Genomic DNA, 8,612 nt, shown 5'->3' on the forward strand with positions numbered 1-8,612 from the left:
CTGCGACGCAATCGTCGCCAATCGTAATTAGAGACAAATAGACGCCCCCTAACATGCTCCTATAAATTGTAGTTAATTGATGGTATCTGTTAGCTATGCTATATAATCTGGAAATCGAGTCACTTGAAATTATTAAAACATTATTTAGTGTGCGCGTGACTGTGGTCAGATAGCCACGTGGTGGTAAATCGGAGGAACAAGTTTTCATCGCAATGCTTTACATGACAAAGCAATAAAACCACCTTTGGTTCCTTCACTGATATTTTGCCCCAACCATAGGGCTTCTTCTACTACGGCACCAGATTAGAAGCAGCGGATTGGAAAGAGGAGGTGTACCTCAGGGTTAACAAAGTCAGGAACCAAAACATAAGGTTAGTTATCCAAGTTTCCTTTTTATTTTGCTATGGAACACCAAAGGTCTTAAATTTTCTACGTTTTTGCAGTCGCCAAAAACAGTGACCTGGTTGCCCTTTTGATTTGGCATTCCAGAACCAGAAGTGTAGATTCCTATCCAATACTTTGAAATTAGGATGGTTTCTGATTAATGCCTCTTGCACTGATGTCTGTGCCGAGGGTCTGCAGTCGCAACGCTGCATATGGGAACCTGCTTGGAAGCACGAAACCATTTGCACGACCACTTGGTGTAAGATCTCCTAAACAGTGGATTTGCATTATTATTCAGCACTCTTTTCATCGGGAACAAATTCGATGCTTTGTGCTGCTAGTACAGCTATTGTAATAAGTATGGGCCACAAAAAAAAACTGTTACCAGGAAATGGTGGGCTTCCCCGTGAACAGCCAGGAGCATAAATGCCTACTCCCTCCGTTCGGAAATGTAGGACATTTTAAAGCTTTTTAGATTATGATTGTGCAGAAAAAACTCTTCTATCCTTAATTATTATGCATTAGAACTCTATTTGGATCATTAAATATATGCTAATTAATGTAGCATGCCATTTCCCATACACCTTCCCCACATGCAACTTTCATATATAGTTGCATGCACGTCTTTCAATCGAGAAAGATTAAAAAATAATGCACAATTAAGATAGTTGAGTCCACTTTCAATCTAGAATGAGAAAGATTAAAAAATAATGCACAATTAAGATAGTTGAGTCCACTTTCAATCTATAATGTCTTATATTTGAAGACAATTTTTGAGTCCTAGAATGTCCTACGGTTCAGGACGGAGGGAGTATACAGTTAGAGTTGGTTAAATACTAGAAGTCTAGAAGTGTACTGTTTGAGGTAATTACGAATCTCTGGAATGAATTCAATTTTAGTAGGCTGCCAAAACTGGTGTGGAGATGATCGCGGCCGCATCCCTCCATTATGGCCTTAAGCAAATGCAAAATGTTATTTGTTTTTTTACAACTACTGTATCTGTGGTGTTCACAGCGTTCGATTTGCCGTGCTCATTGGCTATCCAATATTATGTTTTCTGAAACTTGCAATTCTGGTTGAGCTTACCAATGATGTGTGCACTACCATAGTCCAGATTCAAAGTAGTAAGAATATATGAGCCTACTAGATAGGAGAAACTCGCTTTTTTATGAATAGGGGAAAATTAAACTCGCTTTTGGAAGAGAAAAGTTCACTAGTGAAGAACAGTGTTCTCGTTCACACTTGTTCGCTTGCTACAATTTGAGGCAAGTGCTGCGGCGCCTCGAGATGGAGCTGAGGTACATGAGGGGAAAGAGAACTCTTATTTCGGGGGTTATACACGCGCAGGCCAGCATCCAGCCGCAACAACTTGACACCATCACTGCCTTCTTTTTTCTTTCCACACGACGTCACGTCCTCGCTACTGGACCTTGACCTCGGTGACGTTCCGCCTGCGCTCCCCGGTGCGCGGCACGGTGACGTAGAGCACGCCGTCCTTCACCTCCGCGGTGATCCCCTCGGGGCGCGCGTCGTCCGGGAGCAGCAGGCTGGCGTGGTACCCGCTCATCGCCGACCACCACTCGCCGTCGTCGCCCTCCCCCCCGTGCTCCCGCTTCTCGCCCTCAATCACCAGCACGCCGTCCTCCACCGCCACGCGCACGTCCTCCTTCCCCAGCCCGGGGACCTCGAACCGCAGCCGGTACCGCGCCTCGTCCTCCCGCACCTTCCCCGGCAGCAGCCGCGACGGCGCCAGCCGCTCCAGCGGCCAGCTCAGGGTCTCCGCCACCTGCGACAGCGCGCTCCCGAGCCCTGCACCGTGCCCGCCGCCGGCGGTCAAGCTACAGGTGTACCGTCCAAAGAAAAGATCGCGAGGGGAGAGTGCTACTGCTAGCAGGTCGTACCGTCGACGAAGCGGAACGGGGTGAAGTCGCGGAGGTCTCGCCACGCCCACCGGCCGCCGCGGCGTGCGGGGGCGGACTGGCCCGAGCCCGACACGGCCACCTCCCGGCGGCTCGCCTCGCCTCCGGCGGCGGAGTCGGCCGACGACGACGTCGAGAAGAGGGAGTGAAGGCTCACGTCCCGTCCGCCGCCGGGGATGCGGCGTACGCCGGCCTCGCCAGCGCCAGCGCGCGGCCGGCCAGGCCCCGGTTGAGGCACAGGCGAGCCAGAGCCATCGTGTCCAAGCCGAGCCAAACAGATTTTCTTCTGCCGAGCCAAACGGATTTTCTTCTGCCGAGCTGGGCACTCGATCGCTTCGTCACTCGGACTCACTCTGGCCTATGGGTCACTCTGCTTGGCGATCAAGGTGGCGATGGGGTGCTATAAAGTGGCAGGGGAGGCCGACACGCAGGCTGAGAAGGCCGGAGAGGCATCTGGAAAGGAAGGCGGCGGCCACTTCTATCAGCTTCTGGGCGCGCCCAGGATCGATCAGAAGCAGACTTCAGACTTGACACAAAGAGGGTACATAATTCCTCCAGAGGCTTCAGCCTTCATGTTTCCAGCGTCTTTGTTTCTTCTTATTGAGGCCCAAGTGAAACCTTGGCTTTCTGTTCCTCGCAAACATTCTGATCCTCCATCTGAAAGTGCACATTGTACGCTAAGCCAAGTTTAAGTAGTAGAAAACATGTGAACGAAGAACAAGGAACACCACAAACGGAACGCTGTGATCTGTGAACACAATTACTAGCTGTAAAAACGAAAGAATATTGTACACTTGCTTAAGAGAAGGATGCCATCATGTCTCCAAGAGAATCCACATTCATCACCACACAAGCTTTGGAAGCCTATTAAAGTTGCGTACATTTCAGCGATTTTATAACGTGGACTCAAACAATACACGTCCAGCATTAACGGACTCTAATCGTATAGGCCTTCCTGCTCCCAGCTCATCACGAGGAAATCCACCATTTCCTGACAGACGGTCCAATGCACGGGTCAATGCTTTGTCTCAAAAAAGGATGCATATGTCAAAAGGAAGATGGAATGTAGCTTTTCAAGAGATCTTACACTGAGAGGGATCGGTTGTGCAAATGATTTCGTGCTTCCAAGCAGGCTCTCATACGTGGCATGACGACTGCAGTCACCAGACAGACATTAGTGCAAAAGAATCAGAAACTACCCTAATGTCGAAGTATTAGACATGATTCTGCAACTCCTGGAATGCCAGCCAGGTGACAACCAGATTCATACACAAATAGCATATCATCAGCAACCATAATATATCACAACTTCATGTATTTCAAACAACTAAACGTGTGGTAGAAACCACAACTGGTTCATTTCCAAGCAGGTAGTGAAGAAGAAAGGTTTCATGTAACTCCACGAGGAATTATTTTGGCCACTGCAAATACGTAGAAAAATTTAATACCTTTGGCATCCATAACAAAAGAAAGGAAACTCCAGCTAACCTTATTTTTGGTTCTTGACTTTGACCCTGAGAATCACGCCTTCGTTTTCCAATCCACTGTTGTCGAGTCTGGTGCCATAGTAGAAGACCTATGGTTGTACAAATGAGGGGGGGAATATCTGTGAGTGATCTCATTGCTTTATCATATATAAAATGATACATGAGCCTTGTTCACAGGCACTTGCCCTTTAGGGTTTGGATTCATCAGGAGTCATAAGATCAAGTGAATTACTAATTGGCTGCGTGACAATTGTCAGAGATTGACCAAGCCTATTGCCAGGCACAGACTTAATATTTTAATAATTACAAATGACTCAACTTCCCAGATTATATAGCATAACTAGTAGATACCAGCAACTACCAACCAATTATAGAAGCATGTTATCGAGTTGTAGCAACTATTGCGTACAGCCATGATATGAATAATAATTTGCAAATATGTTCACCATACAGCATCTTGTAAAATCACCATGACCCTAAGTAGTGGCTAAATTTTCTGGAACACAAACAAACCATGCTGAAATGCAGTCTAAATAAGCACAAATGGAACTTTTACGAACAAATATTTTACGAACCAGTAAATGACACAGGCACATTTTCCTGCACAAGTGCAGACATGAAACCTCTTTTACCTTGATTTACAAATTCATTTGGGTTGCTGCTACTTCCAGCAGCACGCTGATCATTAGGTTGTGCTGTTGTGCTGATTGAAGACATACTATGTCGGGATTGCAGGGCACTATTCTCCATTTCGTGCGGACTTGAACTCCAAAAGTCGACAGACAAATTGCGCCTTTTTACAGAGCGCCCTTGAATTCTTAATCCTTTTGAAGGCTCATCAACAGCTATTATTGGAGTAGGATGGGCACAACCAAAACAACCTCTGCTCTGTTGCAAACCAGGATCGGCCAATAAATGATTAGTACCAGGTACTTGATACAAGTAACATGCACAAATAATTAAGGGCTTACACTGAAAACACATAGTTAGACGATTCCCAATACTGGATTAGTATAAGTTCTGTACCAGCTTGGGACCAGGCCCAGCTATATCCGATCAGTTGGAAATTACTAGGAAGTGGTGGCCATCTTCACTTCCAGTAGGCACTAAGCATTTACAATCTAAGGCAAGCACAAACAAAAAACTTCAACTGACATAGCCAGAACCTAGAAAATGAGAAAATAAAAACAACCCCCATAGTCTGTACAGAATAAGGAAACAACTGGTCTTATTTGACTCAACAACAACAACAACATAGCCTTTTTTCCCAAGCAAGTTGGGGTAGGCTAACTGGTCTTATTTGACTACATAGACAAATTGATCTAGATAGTTCTGTTTTCACTTACAAAATCTAACAAATACTAAGCCCAATTCATCAAGCCAATTTGAGCAATCATTTATTTATGGTATCCAGTTGGTCAATGAATAAATCGTAGAGGAGTAAAACACCCTAGGCATGAAACCAATTACAAATATACACTGCAGCAGCATTTTAGATGCCAGTCTGTTACTGCAGGTAACCAGCTTGCACAGTCATGGGTAGCAAGTATTAAGAGAACTGCAAGTCCATAATCCAAAAAAGATACCAAGTACAAGTAATCTACATGCACCACTCAATTAAATGGGGAGTTAGGTGCAGAAATAGTAGGTAGGAATTCCCCTTTTCTAGTTTCACAAATAATTGTACATACTAGAGTATTGATCCAGGAAGGCAATCAGTTTCTCTTTTCTGCTATACTGGTTACTTTTGGAGGCTGCTGATTGCAAGCTTAAGGGGGCAGGAAAGAAAAAGGAGCTTAAGGGAGACCTAACACGAAAGCAAAAGTATCAGGGCATAACCAGCATTGCTGAAAAATAATTATAGCAGAGATAATGGCTGGCCGGTTTAGAAACAACCATAACATGATAGCAAATCAATCATCCCCATCATCAATTTCATACAGCTAACCGTAATGAGGCCATTCTATTGTCCCTTCTACAGCAGCTGTGTAGGGCTAACCAGGTTTTAAGACTAATAACAGATTAACAGCCATCTCGGAGCCTGCTAAGCGCTAAGTATCCATTCCAAACAGAGATTACTGAGGCAACAAATTCCATCACGGCTACAGCGTAGAGCCAATCGCGTAGACACAGATAACTCCAACCCACAGCCAATCGCGTCGGAGGAGGAGCAAGCAGACAAGCCCAGCAATCAATCAACTCATCCCGCGCGTGTAGGGGGGAAGAGGGAGGCGTACCCAACGCAGGCGACGAAGCGGCGCACCCAGGAGGAGAGCGACCCGCAGCTCAGCAGCATAGCATCCGGCTCCGCCGCGCCGCCGACGGCGGCCAGTCCACAGCAGTCGCGCCCGCGCCGCGATCCCCGGAACCCTACCCCTCTGGCTGGCACTGGCTGCCACCGGCGGATTGCGGGATTCACCTCGCACCTCGCCGGAAAAAGGAAAAAAAATCCCCCTCGCTCGCTTCCACAGCTTGATGATTTTTTTTTTCTCTCTCTCTCGCTCTCGCTCGCCACGATTATTATTGGGTGACGCGGCGTGCTGCGATAATGGCGGCCTCCCTCCCTCTATCTGTAGCAGCTCACCTCGCTTTCGGAGGCGAGAGGGGGGGTGGGGAGGAATCATTGCGGCCGCGCCGGGCTGGCCGCCGTACGTGGGGGGCGATCGGGCGCGTCCGCCGCCGGATCGACGGCCGGGAGACTGCCACGGATGACGGGCGGGCCCGGTGGAACCGCTTCGGCCTGGTGTGGGGCAAGGAATCGGGGATTACGTGGCGGTAATCGCGAGGCCGAAACCCTGGCGTGCAAGCCGTAGCGGAGGCAAGTGGTTGGGCTAGGAATTCCGTTACGTGCTCGCAATCTTTTTTTTTTGGAACGTTACGTGCTCGCAATCGTAACGGGTACAACAGCTACTCTCACATCTCGTTCTCCGTTGTCCCAAATTTACATTGCCGGGCGCACGAATCGTTTTGGGGCCCAGTATGCAATTGGACCAGGATTACATTGCACGCTCGGCATCTGGCAATGGCAACATAAGGCTATCCACAATGGCAAGAGCAAATTTGCTCCTCCTCCTCGTTTCCCACGCCCCCTCACATATTTACTGTCTACAGTGCGTCTACAGTGCCAAACAGTACATTTGCTCCTTCATTTACTCTCTCCATTATGGACGGTCTAAGGGCATCTAGCATTGCCTAGTTGTAAGTTAGCCAGGCTGACAAGGGCGACGCTGCCCCGACCTCAGAGGCAAGGGAGGCTCCTGCTTTCATGGTAGACCTGATCATGGGCTAGCCAACCTGATAAATCCGATCTAACTCGTTAAAAAAATCCAACTTGATAAATCCGATCTAACTCGTTAAAAAAACCCAATTTGATTCCATTCAAGTGACGAGTCGAAATATTTGACTCGAAACTTTAAAAACTCAATCCAATCCGAAAGTTACACACAAAATTGCAGGCCGACTCGATCTAACCCGAATCAGACACACCCGACTATGTTATTGACCGGGCATGTGCCAATATTTTTTGACCCGAAAATCGAAGTGACTCGACTAACATATGATCAGGTCTATATTTTGCTATGGCTGTTGTGCTTGCTCCCCTGCCTCCTGCGCTGGCCTTTCTCGTGGGCCGCCACCGCCTGCTCGTCTTGCCCCCGCCCTATTCCCCTTCCATGCCGGCGGATCCAGTGACTTTCATCATCCATTGATTGGAGCTGGCCGGGAAGAAATCGATGCCATTGCCGCACGAATCAACAAGCCCCCAGCCCAAATCGACGCCGGCACCGCACGGATCCACGCAATGGCACCAGACTGCTTCTTCGAGCGTTGCTTCTTGCACCTCCGGTGCGCTCCTTTTTCTCTGGCGCGCTTGGGCTCGCCAAGCTCGAGCCACGAGCGGAGTAGCAGCGTAGATCGAGCGTTGCCAGCCCGATCTGTTTTTCACAAGCTCCACCTCGTCTCAGCATCTTCTCCCAGATTCTTGTTGTTGCCTCCGTGCTGCAAGGCTCACCTCGGACAGAGGCGGCGTGGAAAGAGAGAGGGATGGAGAGCTGGCGGAGTCTGTCGTGCCGCCACCCGGGGTCGCCGTGCCGGCCAGCTCCCCCGTGCAGCCACTGCCCGAGCTGTGGATGGATTGGGACAGGAATAGGGAAAGAAGAGGAGGAAAGGAGCGAGAGAGAACGTGTGGGTCCCACTTGCCATGTAAAAAAGGATAAAATAGATACTGACGTGTAGGTTCCATTTATCATAGTAAAAAGAAGTGAGTGATATTGCTGGAGTTGAACACAAAATTAAAGTCCTGAAAAGTAGGATCAGCGCATACGGAAGAAAGTAGTAGGGTTAAAGTAGGAGTTATTACTGGAGATGCTCTAAGCAATACTGCGAAATATTGCTGAAGAAATCCATGTATAGGTGCAAGCATTGATCCTGTTGGCCGATTCTACTTCGGGATTGATCATCCAGTGCTCCACCGTATCATGTATTTAGTCATCAGGTATAATTTTAGATGACAATCTATTTGTATCTTGTTACTAGTTTCTATTTATACTTGCTCATGCGATCTAACTACCTATGTACTATGCCACAGCCCACAGGCCCAGTACACATGTTGCTATGTAAGAAAGGACAAATAGAGACTGACGTGGGGGTTCTATTTATCATAATAAAAGAAAGGAGTGCAAATAGGGACTATTGCTGGAGCTAAACACAAAATCAAAGCCCTAAAAATTTAGGACCAACCTCTACCCAAGAAAGTAGGGGCTTAAAGTAGGAGTTATTGCTGGAAATTGTTTAAACAATACTGCGAAGCATTGCTAAATAGATC

At 47.7% G+C, this 8,612-nt stretch overlaps 1 pseudogene; it reads right to left on the reverse strand.

The window, feature by feature from the left end:
- Positions 1-1,598: 1,598 nt before the first annotated feature.
- Positions 1,599-6,377, reverse strand: LOC120655017 (annotated as a pseudogene).
- Between the last annotated feature and the right edge of the window lie 2,235 nt (positions 6,378-8,612).

Source organism: Panicum virgatum, chromosome 1N, assembly GCF_016808335.1.
Source record: "Panicum virgatum strain AP13 chromosome 1N, P.virgatum_v5, whole genome shotgun sequence".
Classification (NCBI taxonomy): Eukaryota; Viridiplantae; Streptophyta; class Magnoliopsida; order Poales; family Poaceae; genus Panicum; species Panicum virgatum.